Source organism: Acartia tonsa, chromosome 14 (assembly GCF_053477335.1).
Source record: "Acartia tonsa isolate MP-2025a chromosome 14, ASM5347733v1, whole genome shotgun sequence".
NCBI lineage: Eukaryota > Metazoa > Arthropoda > Copepoda > Calanoida > Acartiidae > Acartia > Acartia tonsa.
This window is the reverse complement of record NC_137273.1, coordinates 20621404-20635057: the sequence shown is the minus strand read 5'-3', so window position 1 is coordinate 20635057 and position 13654 is coordinate 20621404. Positions and strand designations below refer to the sequence as shown.

At 33.9% G+C, this 13654-nt stretch overlaps 1 protein-coding gene across 1 annotated transcript in view; it reads right to left on the bottom strand.

Moving 5' to 3' along the window:
- LOC145306694 (serine/threonine-protein kinase pim-3-like) overlaps positions 1-13654 on the bottom strand; it is a 49438-nt gene that overhangs the window by 35391 nt on the left and 393 nt on the right. The gene's annotated exons all lie outside the window — the stretch shown is intronic.

The window sequence follows — 13654 nt, the reverse complement described above, 5'->3', positions numbered from 1 at the left end:
CCTAACCCTGCGTGGCCTATCCCTGCGGTGCCCTAACCCTTCGTGGCCTATCGCTGCGGTGCCCTAACCCTACGTGGCCTATCGCTGCGGTGCCCTAACCCTGCGTGGTCTATCCCTGCGGTGCCCTAACCCTGCGTGGTCTATCCCTGCGGTGCCCTAACCCTGCGGTGACCTAACCCTACGTGGCCTATCCCTGCGGTGACCTAACCCTGCGGGGCTACCCAGTACCCTAACCTAACCTTAATCGAAGTAAGAATTGAACAAACTCAAAACTAACCTCCCAACCCCTTATTTGTATCTTAAAATTTGATTGGGAAGCGGGGTACTTTTGCTCAACAAAGCTCTTTGAGGGTAAACGCAAAAATAAGCCATTTAAAACACTTTCAATGAAACGCAAGTGGTAAAAATAAATTTGACTATTTATAAAAATGATGCAAAAACTAAATCTAGACGATTAGCAACAGCTTAGTCAGTCCTTATCATATTTTCCCTATTTTTTAGTAGCGAAACTACCCTAAAATTCACTTTTTACGTCCGTTCGTTTCCCTAAAGATATGTGGTAAGTACTCAGCTGCTATTAAAGCTAGTCCCCTGATTTTTTCTTTCAACATTCCTATCATTATGGGACATATTTCAGTAAGTAATGCTATGAAGCAGCTTTTTAGCTTCGCTACTTATTGATGTTGACATCTTATTTTTTTTGCACAGCTTTTCTTTGATTATCAAATAATTGTATGTCCAACATTATTTAGATGGACTATACTTGCTTTTATTTATTTTATCCCCCAACATTTCATTTTAATTAAAAATTAAAATATGGGAATGGAAAATCCCTCTTAGGGGGGTTCACATACATACCCTAGTAAATTAGCCCAAAACATACCTTGGACCAATAGTAGGCTTCCCAAACAATAAATGCCATGTTGATTTCATAAAAAAAGTTAAGCAACTAATAAACAAAAATTGTCCTTGTTAATTTTAATAGTTATTTCTCGCATCGTATTATAAACGGCTTTCCGCGGATATAGAATGTACATTATAAGATTAAAACTATTTTTTTTAGCCCCGAGGGAAGGCACCGGCTAAAAAAATGGTTTTAATCTTATGATTGTACATTTTTATATTCGTAGAAAGCTGGATATAATACGATGCTAGATATAGTTTTTTCTTATGGATGAGAACCGGTTCCTATCCACCGGATTCGAATGAATAAGAGAAAAGTGTTACTCATTTTTTGTAGAATTTTTATTTATGATCATTTCCATGGAGGAAGGGGACATTAGGCTTTTCATTTCATTAGTCCACAAAGTTTTATAATAACGTTTTCTCCTTCGTTTTCTTGACAACTTTTGGGACTGTTATTGGATGCTAATTGGTTCGTTCATTAAGTTCAGTGTCCAAACGTTTCAACCACTGATTGTAACCTACAGAAGGGGTAATTTTGTGTATCATCATTGGAGATGTACATTAAATTACCAGCCATTGTCTTATCCCTTTAGATCCCTGGTTCATTTCACTAAAATAGCATGCTTATATGTTTACTATAGGAAAGGTTTTGTGTTGGAATAACATGAGAAATTCTGCCTTTGCTAGTCTTCTATTATACTGTCACATTATCACTAATTATGACTAAAGGCCCCCTTCCCTTGTAAAGTAAAACAGCTGTGTATTTGATATCATGAAGCTTATAAATTGCATTTTTCAGGGAGAGTAGCGATTAATTAATTAATTCGGTCCGTCTTTAAAAATTGTAATGCTTTCCAGTAAGGCTTCGAAACCAATTATTAGGACCGGTTCTCAGCCAAACTGGAAAATCATGTATAGTATTGTATTAAAGACATTTTTCGATGATAACGAAACTGGTTTTAATCTTATAATTTTTCATTTTAATATCCGCAGAAAGCTGAATATAAAACGATGCGATAAATAACTATTATGAGCACAATATTTTGCTTAAATTTTCTGATAATCATTTAAAATTAATACTGCTTGCTTTCATAATAACAATTGCAAAATAATAGTTATAAACCTTCCCAGGACCTATGAGTAGCTACATTGTAAAGAGAACCATATCGGTTCAGCGGTTAACGAGATTCTTTAGTGTAGATAGACACACTAGACAGATGAATATCCTGTTACTTTTGAATAAGAATAGGTTAGAGGAAAAAATACATTTAGTTTTAACAATGATGAAAAATTAAATTACTTTGGATGGTATAGATTTGTTTTGTGTATTTATGGATGTTGTCATCCTTGTTATTTTTCATTGAGTGACCTTCATTTTTATTTTTGCATTTGTTGTTTCTATGACTTAATACATAGGGTGTCAGGGTTGGGGCATTGAACAATAAATGATCTTGCCAAGTGTCGAATTATGCTTTTTCATAAATAAATTTATAGATGTATACATTAGATATACACTATACATACACATAAACATTCTAAATGGATAATTTAAAATTTAATTATATAAAAAAGTAAGGGTTTTGTCCATCTTTTTTTAGGGGTTCTCTTTTCACCTCCTCCCCTCCTCATCCCTTATTTTTATGACGTCAGAATTATATTTGAGCGACTTTCTCCCCTCACCTAATTTTCTACTTTTCTCTACCATTCAAAAGGTGCTAGGGGCGCAGCCGCTAGTAGATAATAAAATAATTAAAAGAAATAGATATAGATTAAGAGAAATATACAGATAGAAAGAATTTGAATTAGTAAAATCGAAAAAAAAATTACTTGGATATTGCACTAAATTTTCATTTACTGAAATAAAGTGATACACCCAGATGGCTAAAAAACTAACCTCCAATCCCTATTTAACCCATCTCTCTCCTCCTACATGGTGAACGAACTGACTAATAAATGAGGTCCATATTAGCAATTTAAATTGATGCAATATATTTATTTATTCTATATCCAATATTTTTAATATTAAATGCTATTTAGATAAATCACTTTGATAAAGAGAAAAAAGATGAACCAATTGCAAGCAAATATTAAATAGATATAAATATACCTAGATAGTTAGAATAGAAATTAAATTAATAAATAAATTAGATAATGACGTCATATTAAATTTTGGTTAGTTGCAAATATTTGCAAAATTCATGGACACATAAAAATTGCAAGAACAACAACAATCCAGGTATACAGGGAGAGAATAATCCAGGTTTACAGGGAGAGAATAATCCAGGTATACAGGGAGAGAATAATCCAGGTATACAGGGAGAGAATAATCCAGGTATACAGGGAGAGAATAATCCAGGTATACAGGGAGAGAATAATCCAGGTATACAGGGAGAGAATAATCCAGGTATACAGGGAGAGAATAATCCAGGTTTACAGGGAGAGAATAATCCAGGTATACAGGGAGAGAATAATCCAGGTATACAGGGAGAGAATAATCCAGGTATACAGGGAGAGAATAATCCAGGTATACAGGGAGAGAATAATCCAGGTATACAGGGAGAGAATAATCCAGGTATACAGGGAGAGAATAATCCAGGTATACAGGGAGAGAATAATCCAGGTATACAGGGAGAGAATAATCCAGGTATACAGGGAGAGAATAATCCAGGTATACAGGGAGAGAATAATCCAGGTATACAGGGAGAGAATAATCCAGGTATACAGGGAGAGAATAATCCAGGTATACAGGGAGAGAATAATCCAGGTATACAGGGAGAGAATAATCCAGGTATACAGGGAGAGAATAATCCAGGTATACAGGGAGAGAATAATCCAGGTATACAGGGAGAGAATAATCCAGGTATACAGGGAGAGAATAATCCAGGTATACAGGGAGAGAATAATCCAGGTATACAGGGAGAGAATAATCCAGGTATACAGGGAGAGAATAATCCAGGTATACAGGGAGAGAATAATCCAGGTATACAGGGAGAGAATAATCCAGGTATACAGGGAGAGAATAATCCAGGTATACAGGGAGAGAATAATCCAGGTATACAGGGAGAGAATAATCCAGGTATACAGGGAGAGAATAATCCAGGTATACAGGGAGAGAATAATCCAGGTATACAGGGAGAGAATAATCCAGGTATACAGGGAGAGAATAATCCAGGTATACAGGGAGAGAATAATCCAGGTATACAGGGAGAGAATAATCCAGGTATACAGGGAGAGAATAATCCAGGTATACAGGGAGAAAATAATCCAGGTATACAGGGAGAGAATAATCCAGGTATACAGGGAGAGAATAATCCAGGTATACAGGGAGAGAATAATCCAGGTATACAGGGAGAGAATAATCCAGGTATACAGGGAGAGAATAATCCAGGTATACAGGGAGAGAATAATCCAGGTATACAGGGAGAGAATAATCCAGGTATACAGGGAGAGAATAATCCAGGTATACAGGGAGAGAATAATCCAGGTATACAGGGAGAAAATAATCCAGGTATACAGGGAGAGAATAATCCAGGTATACAGGGAGAGAATAATCCAGGTATACAGGGAGAGAATAATCCAGGTATACAGGGAGAGAATAATCCAGGTATACAGGGAGAGAATAATCCAGGTATACAGGGAGAGAATAATCCAGGTATACAGGGAGAGAATAATCCAGGTATACAGGGAGAGAATAATCCAGGTATACAGGGAGAGAATAATCCAGGTATACGGGGGAGAGAATAATCCAGGTATACAGGGAGAGAATAATCCAGGTATACGGGGGAGAGAATAATCCAGGTATACAGGGAGAGAATAATCCAGGTATACAGGGAGAGAATAATCCAGGTATACAGGGAGAGAATAATCCAGGTATACAGGGAGAGAATAATCCAGGTATACGGGGGAGAGAATAATCCAGGTATACAGGGAGAGAATAACACAAGATAAAATAATCTTTCATAACACAATAGAGAATTACAAGGATGACAACATCCATAAGTGGCGAGGCACAAAAAATCCTGAAATGAACAAACGGACAATTTGAGTTATAGAGTAGATGTTCAGTTACCATAAGAGATATAATATGCAAAAACTCGTAGAAAATCACGAAACCCTTAAAAAAGTTTAATGGTTTTTGAGACTTTACCGTAAGGCAGACGGACAAAACTATGCATAGACTAAATGAGCATATGTTATAAGAATCTTCACTGAAAATTTCAGATGTCAATCTTCATTAACATCCGAGAAAATGACTTTCCCCCCATAACGTTACGGAATGACTGACTGAATACTTACATTTAAATTTGTTAGTTAACTAAAACTAATACCAATCTATGCCTTTAGACGACAGCTAGGAAAACGGATAATCTGTTAATTCATGTTCCTTTCGCCTACCCCTGAGGTGGATTCTTAAATTTTTCTGGCTCACTGCCTTTCTAAAATTAGTGAGGCTCGCTAAAACTGTTGTGAAAAATCCTCCAAAATCGCATAAAAAATCTACAAAAATTAAATAAAATCATAAAAGGGTTATTAGCATAAGATTTTGTTTAATTTTTGTAAATATCTAATGCGATTTGTAGGATTTTTCACAAAATTTTTAGCGAGCCTCACTAATTATAGTGAGGCAGTAAGCTAAAAAGTTTTTTTTAAGAATCCACCTCTCTATCCCGTGCATAAGAATAAAAGGGCAAAAATGCATGATTATTTTGTACTAGATATCTATAGCCAAACAAGGTTGAATTAATAGATATATAATTACTTGGATGTTGCACCATATTTTCGCTTATTCTAATAAAATGGCCCTTCCAGCAGGCTAACCCCCACCCACCCATTTTACTCCATCAAACTTCCCTCCTACTGAAGGAGAGTACTGACTAATAAATGAGGACTGGAGTTAAGTGCAAAGAAGATAAAGTATAGAATAGAATCCAGGTAGAAGATTCTGCCTGGCTAGCCTGAAATAAAATTGGAACTTTTGAATACCCTAAATGGCTACAAGGCTTGTAGTAAAATCATATGATTTCAGATATTATCGAGAAATGATATGAAAAATAAATGCCTTTTTTAATAGTATACTAAAAGCCATACAGCCAATCGTCCAGCCATATTTGTCCTATTCACAATGGATTAAAACCTTATAGTATTAGCAAAACTTTAAACAAAAATTCATTTCAACATGAATTTAGTAAAAAAATGACTTTAAAAATATTTGGTTAAGAAATAATGATCACGGCATTTGTATTAGGGTTGTGCATGAATTTGTTTACAAAAAATCCTTAGCAGCTGATTTTTAATTCTTTCAAGGTCTGAGAGTAAAAGATGTTTATATCCAATTATATATTTTTAAGTATTTTAATTTCAATTATTATCATAAATTATTTTATTAATTGTTGAGTTATACGCAAGTTACTTTTGCATTTCGTAATTGAGTGATTACGCAAGTTGCATCATAAAGTACATTGACAGTGGTGAAATGTAAACAATATTAGATAAACATAAATTTAATTTCTATGCAGTAGAGACATAAAGTTAGAGGAAAAATCTAATACTTTTCGATATATTTTCATTAAAAAGATATTATTTCAGTTTTGTCCCAACTTGACATGTGTACCATTCAAGTTTCATATTATGTTTTCATTGCGCAAGCGCAACTTTTCTTCAATATTCCCTAAAATACAGGGTGTTTTTTTTAATGGAACAAAAGTATTGCTTAATATAACCCACTTGCCATTGACAGAAATTGATAATCTATATCTTAATTTATTCATTGGGTTGGGGAGTTTTGTATAAGAAAAAAATATTTAGTGATTTTCAACAAATTATGCCTTAAAAACCGGTTTTTCCAAACTACCTTTTTTTGGAAGATTTTTGGATCATGACCAATTTAAAGAGTGTGCAAAAATGTGTACATTTTTAAAATTCAAATTGTGCAGCTTGTGTTAATAGTAGAAAAATGTTATGCATATTGTTAGAATCGTCATAAACTCGTCATTTGGGTGATTAAGAAGTATTCCTGTGCTGCGTATAGGTTAGGAGCTATGTGGTAAAATGTCCAAACTTACTGAAAACTTTTAAACCTTTCTCACATTTTCCAACGTAGCTTCTATACTACAAATAGCATGAATACGATACATGTATTTCCAAAAACTAGAGTTTATGACAATTCTAACGGTATGCGTAACAATTTTCTACTATTAACACAAGCCGTACAATTTGATTTTTAAAAATGTACGCATTTTTGCACACTCTTTAAATTGGTCATGATCCAAAAATCTTCCAAAAATAGGTACTTTGGAAAAACCGGTTTTTAAGGCATAATTTGTTGAGAATCTCTAAACATTTTTTTCTTATACAAAACTCCCCAACCCAATGAAGAATTTAGGATATAGATTATTAATTTCTTTTAATGGCAAGTGGGTTATATAAAGCAATACTTTTGTTCCATTAAAAAAAACACCCTGTATTTGAGGTTTTCATTTCTATTCCTCCTTATTCTATGGTTAAGTGGCAACCTAAATTTCCCCTATCATAATATCCACTTATATTATATCCATTTATTGGTATAATACGTAGTAAAACTGATTTCTCTCGCCATCACCTGTCTTTTAAGGAATTTTCCTGTAGAAGTAATAGGATATATGTCGGTCTGCCAATATGAAATTTTGAATATCTTGGTCATTTTTCAATGAATTTTTAATTTTTTTTTGCTAAATACATAAGAAAATCATTTCCCTATAGGATGTATGACTTGTATATGTGTCTTCCTATTTAAAAATTTTGTGTATCGTGGACATTTTTCATCGTGTAAAAACAGGGTACAGTTAAAGGACATACTTTCAGTTTCAGGATCTCATTATAGAGATGCCTCGCTTATAATTTTGTACCTTGTTGTTGTAGGCATCGTTATTCCAAAAAAATCTAATAAATAGGTTGATATCTATAATACAAAGTAGAACGATGTCTGTCTGTCCGTCTGTCTGTCCGTCTGAAGCTTAAGATCTGAACCGATTGGGCTCTACTTTTCAGGGATTATACCTACTGGTCCTGTGATGGTTTTAAGCTATTTTCTTGGGGGGTGGGACACCCCCAACCCCCCCCCCTCGAAAAAAAAATGAAAAACACCCCCCCCCCCAAAAAAAAAAATGGTTTGATTAAACCTCTTGGGGCAAAGCCCCTAGAGGCTAGGGGCGAAGCCGCTAGTGATTATATATAGCATACAAAAAGAAGTTGACAAAATTTTCTTTTATATAGACGTATATTTATTATTTTCCACCCCTATATAAGCATTAACTAGCGGCTTCGCCCCTAGCCTCTAGGGGCTTTGCCCAAGAGGTGATAAAAAAAATTATTGCGAGAGACCATAAAGGACCATGGAAACTCCTTCAAAAAAAAAAAAAAAAAAAAAAAAAAAAATGGGGGGGGGATTTTTTGGTTTTTGGGGGGGTTGGGGGTGTCCCACCCCCCGAGAAAATAGCTTAAAACCACCACAGGACCAATAGGTAGATACCCTGAAGAGTAGAATCCGATCGGTTCAGTGGTTACCGAGATCTTAAGGGACAGACAGACAGACGGACGGACAGACGGTCAGACGGACAGACGGACAGACAGACATCGTTCTACTTTGTATTATAGAAGATTAGGCTAGGGAATAGAGTAAACAAAAAAGCGCAATTCTACGACGTAAAAGCAAAGTAATTATTTATAAACAAAATAAATTTGGGGGGAAACTTTTTATTTTTGTAGAAATCAATATATAGCAACCTTGTCTTACTTTCAGAAGAGAGGGAGAGAGAGGGGTGGAGGGAGGGGGAGGGAGAGCAGGGAAAGTAATACTCGGAGAACAAGGAAAGGGAAAGAAATCTCCTTAAGAGGGAGAAAATTCCTGACTAAATTATATAATTGTGCGTAGAAGTCGAAAAACAGAAATTTTTCGTTAGAATCTAAATTTTTTATTCAAACATAAAAAGTCAGCTTTTTTGGTATAATAACTCTTGTACAATTTTATTTAAAATTGCGGATTTTGACATAGTCTTATGCTTAATTATTTTGAGAGTAAGCTCTTTCTTTTCTTTAAGCTCATGTGAAAAAATTAGTTTGTACTTTGAAGCTCCGAGAGGGGTTTCCTACCCTCTTCAATTAACAATGTCTACTCTTGGTGGGTCAATTTTATATCTAAATTTTTTAAAAACTATTTTTTTCTTTTAATGTAAGTGTATTTGATTTGATGGTTTTATTTCAAGGCATAATCTAAACTGGTACTATTCAATATTTTTCATATTAGCTTTGTATTGGAATGCTTTAAGCTATTTATAACCTAAATAACCCTTATTGATAAGTATTAATCTATAAAGCTGTTCTTCAATTTTTGCCTCTAGAAATTATTTTATTACTTGGAATGTGTTATTCTTTTAAAATTATCGATAAAACAGCTTTTTAAAGATACTTCTAATATTTGAATTTTACTAGCTAACAATGAACATTTTAAGAAGATAACGGATCATGTTACTTGTCGATGCAGCGCTGCACTTACAAGTAACATGTTTAACTTTGCTGCACTTACAAGTAACATGATGAAGGGAGATAAATAAAGGAGATAGGCAGACAATGTTAGTTATATTTTTTATTGAAAATAAGCTTTTTAGTCATTTCTAAAGAACTTCAAAACTTCAAAGACTCATATCAAAGTAATGAGAGGTTGTCACAGAACCTTCTTACAAAGTTATTTGGATGAATACATGTGGAGGGATCGCTATAATGATAATGTATTTTACAATTTGTGCAACCAGATTGCTAGGTATTTAATATCATGTGTAATTATTTAACAATATTTTTGCATATATTCAAAACCAATAAATGTTTAGCGAAAAAATTAATCTTAATTGTTTCTATTTATAATCATATTAGTATCTCTATAGGGAATGTAGGGGGGATATTGCTGCATCTACAAGTAACATGTATGAGTTTGCTGCATCTACAAGTAACATGTGATAAGCGCTGCATCGACAAGTAACATGATCCAAGATAACAGTTTCAACCCCCGTAAATAATTGTAAAAGATAGAATTTCCACCCCTCCCCCTCTGGGAGAAATTGACAAGTTTAGCATTGCCCCTAGTGACACAATTCCACATATTTTTCATCCCGATATTAGCCACCCCATAGAAAGCTCCGTCAATCAGGGGGTGTACAATTCATATTCATTTTGTAGATTTGCATTATATAAATAAAATAGTATTTATCACTAGACAATCTAGGCAAATTTACAGACTTTTAGGTGTAAATAATTAATTATTTGAAAAAGCAAATATACAAAAATATATTCCCCCCAACTCCGATAATCCGCATTTACGCGGGGGGGGGGGGGGGAGTATAATGTAGTAATAGGGGTGGAGGAGGGGTAGTTTGACCTACATTTTATGTACGCAACTACCACCTCCTCTCCCCACGTCCCCCTCCCCTTTCAACGCCACTTCCTTTTTAATGCTTTTACTTCATGTTTTTGCAGTGCAATCTGGAAAAGGTGTTTTTACTAAAAAGAAAAAAATATGCTTAAACAAAAACTTTAAAACAAATATAAATCAATAGGGAATTGATTTATTTATTAAGAAATCTAAATTTGTTTAAAGGGTTTGAATATGAAACCTACAAAAAAAAACGAAATGCCTCAAACCTTACTGCCAACATTAAACAGAATTTTTATAATTTTGTCTAAATTATATCAATTTTGAAAAATAAGGTAGGAGCCTTTTATAAGGTCCTAAAGACATATAATTGATGTTTAAAAAAAAATATAATTGGTGGCCCCCCCTCTTTGTTTTACAAATTTTAAATCCTATATATGAAGTGGTAAGGTTTATTGTCTGTAGCTTAAGATTTCGATAACTACTGAACTTCAGTTTATGGAAGCTTCACATGGGTCCCGGGAAGGTTTTAGGCTAATTTATTTTTATATTTAGGTCTTGGGATTCCCCAAATTGTAGGTTCTTATAGGTCCTGGACAGGTTTATGCCTATTTTGTGGGCAGATAGTTCAACCCTACAAAGAGAAATATCCAAAGAACTAACCCTATTTTTAACAAGGATGACAACATCCATAAAAGCGAAGCACTGAAACGGTAGGACAAACGGACACTAACACTTGTATAGTGTCAGTACTGAATAATCAGAATATAAATGTCGAAGCAAAATTGTAAGTAAAATTGTTGAAAAACTGCTTGATACAGAATAATGTTTATGGACATACTTACATTTTTAGGACTTGATTATAAAGTTGCATCGCTTATAATATTGTACTTTGTTGTCCCAGGAATCAGTATACCAAAAATCAGATTAATCGGGTTATTAGATCACATAAAAATTTGTTGTTAAAAAAGTAAAAAAATCAACATGATTAAAATGGACGTAGGACATTCTGGTAATGATTGTAGAGTTGCTACGCTTTCTAAATCGTACCTAACTACTACAGGAATCACCATGCAATGTTTGAAATCAATAGGACAATTCTAACATGCCTAAATTAGCAAAAAAAAAGCTATCCGTTACGGACGGACGGACGGACCGACCCTAATTATAGAAAAGCTTCGCTTTTAAAAACCTATTATGGTGGGGTAAACCCTATATATCTCAAGTTATAAATAGATTTTTTGTCTTTATTATGTGAACACATCCCACCCTTCACATAGATATAGAATTTCATAATAGCAAAAAAGCATCAAAATTTAGAACACAAAAAAAAACAGGGGAGTGTTAAGATTTGTGCTATATGGAGAAAAAGGAAAAAGTAAATTCATTTAAATATACAATATTAGAAACCAGAATTTGTATGAATAATTAGTGCAGCAATAAAAAGTATACACTATGCCTTTAATATTTTTTAAAAATATAGTCTAATTCAACCTAGGGGACACGCCCCTAAAGGGCTCTAGGGGTTATTCAGGAGAGGGGGGGGGGGAGTCGGTCCACTCCCTATTTTTAATTTAAGTGCAAGAAAAGTGTAAAAGTTTTTTTTTGAGGGGGGTCTTTATTTTCTATGATATGATTTCTTTTTGGAGGTTGGTGGACGGTAACCTCCCACAAAGCTACACGAAGCTTCGTAAAAGAGAACCATATCGGTTCAGCAGTTAGCGAGATTCTTCGGTACAAACAATCAAACACACAGAGATATCCTAACCAGATATCAACAGAGATATCAACACGTAGCGCACTCGCTCGTCGTCGGGGAGGTGATAGGTTCGAATCTCGGCTTAACACCGAGAAGAAGAAAAATATTTACTGTAGGAGGAAGTGAGTAAAAAAACTGTATGGTGTTTTTTTTACAACCCCTATAATAATCTGAATCTATCAATTGTTTTTTGACCAATTTATAAACCCCTAAATCTTGAAAATATGATGAAATGTACAGCAACTTATTACGAAGAAACTACGCATTTAAACAATTTAAATAACCTATAAACGCCTTTTTGTTGATTTTTGATATAATTACGTTATTATTTTAATTCTTTACATCTTTTGATGAAAAAAAATAAATTCATTCTGCATAAAACTTGCTTTAGAATCACTTTACAGTCATTATTATATAATCAGGGCAGGTTTTAGTCTAATTTACGGGGAGAATGATCATCTCCCTTATAACATATGTTTTTTGGATACATCTAACCAAGCCTAATTAAAGTTTTTTCTTCTCCAAAAATGTTAGTTTCTAGAACATTTACAAATTTTTTGGGTGTAAACCCTAGAGGTTAGGAGCAACGTCAAACTATGCCTAGGAACCCAACAAACTTAGTACTAATAAATAATAGGCCAATTCCCATAAAAATTTCTTAGGCTAGCCTTGGAGTTAGGATTTCCAAAGTCATACATATAGGTTAGCCTAGGAACGTTTATAAGATTTTACAAAATAGTGCTAGCTATTCAAATAAAAATCTACTTTCTTAATCATGAAAATAGGCCTAAATTTTGTATATGAATCTTTTATTTTTCTTAGTACTTAATAACTAATATTAATACAAAAAATGTTGATGTATAGAATGTCTACAACAGCTTTATCTTTTTTTTTATCTACAAAATACAACTACATGAGTGTAATTTCAATTTCAGTTTTTTAACAGAACAAGAAAAAATTTCTCTTGGGATGGTTGTGGTCCCATCCCGAATAAGAGTTACAAACCTTCCTAGGATCTATGAGAAGCTACACTTTAAATCAGAACAATATAGGTTGCGGATCCGCATTGATTGTATGCGGATCCGGATCCTCCAAATTTGGTCAGTGCATATCCGGATCCGGATCCTTGACAATAAAAATAAAATCACCAAATTTTCAAAAAAATATTTATTCTTTAATCTCGAAGTCAAAAATACTTTTAATTTTCAAGTCTAACCTAAACCTTAAGAATTGGCTCATATCACGAGAATGTCTGATTTTCAAAATTTGTAAGTGACTATTTTATATAAATTTAGGTAGATTTTTCCATAAATTTATACCCCAGGATCCGGATCCGGATCCTTTTACTCAAAAAAGTGCGGATCCTTGCGGATCCGGATCCACAACACTGGTTAAGCGGTTAGCGAGATCCTTCGGTACACACATATGTTCACATCCTGTTACTTCTATATAAAAATAATAAAATTAAGAGAGATCAAACTAGGGTTAGGTAAATCTATCTATTAACATAGGTAGATAAATATACTAGCATATACTATTATTATACCCTACAAGAAGTAGGTATACTACTTTTTATTTATTCCAGCTGC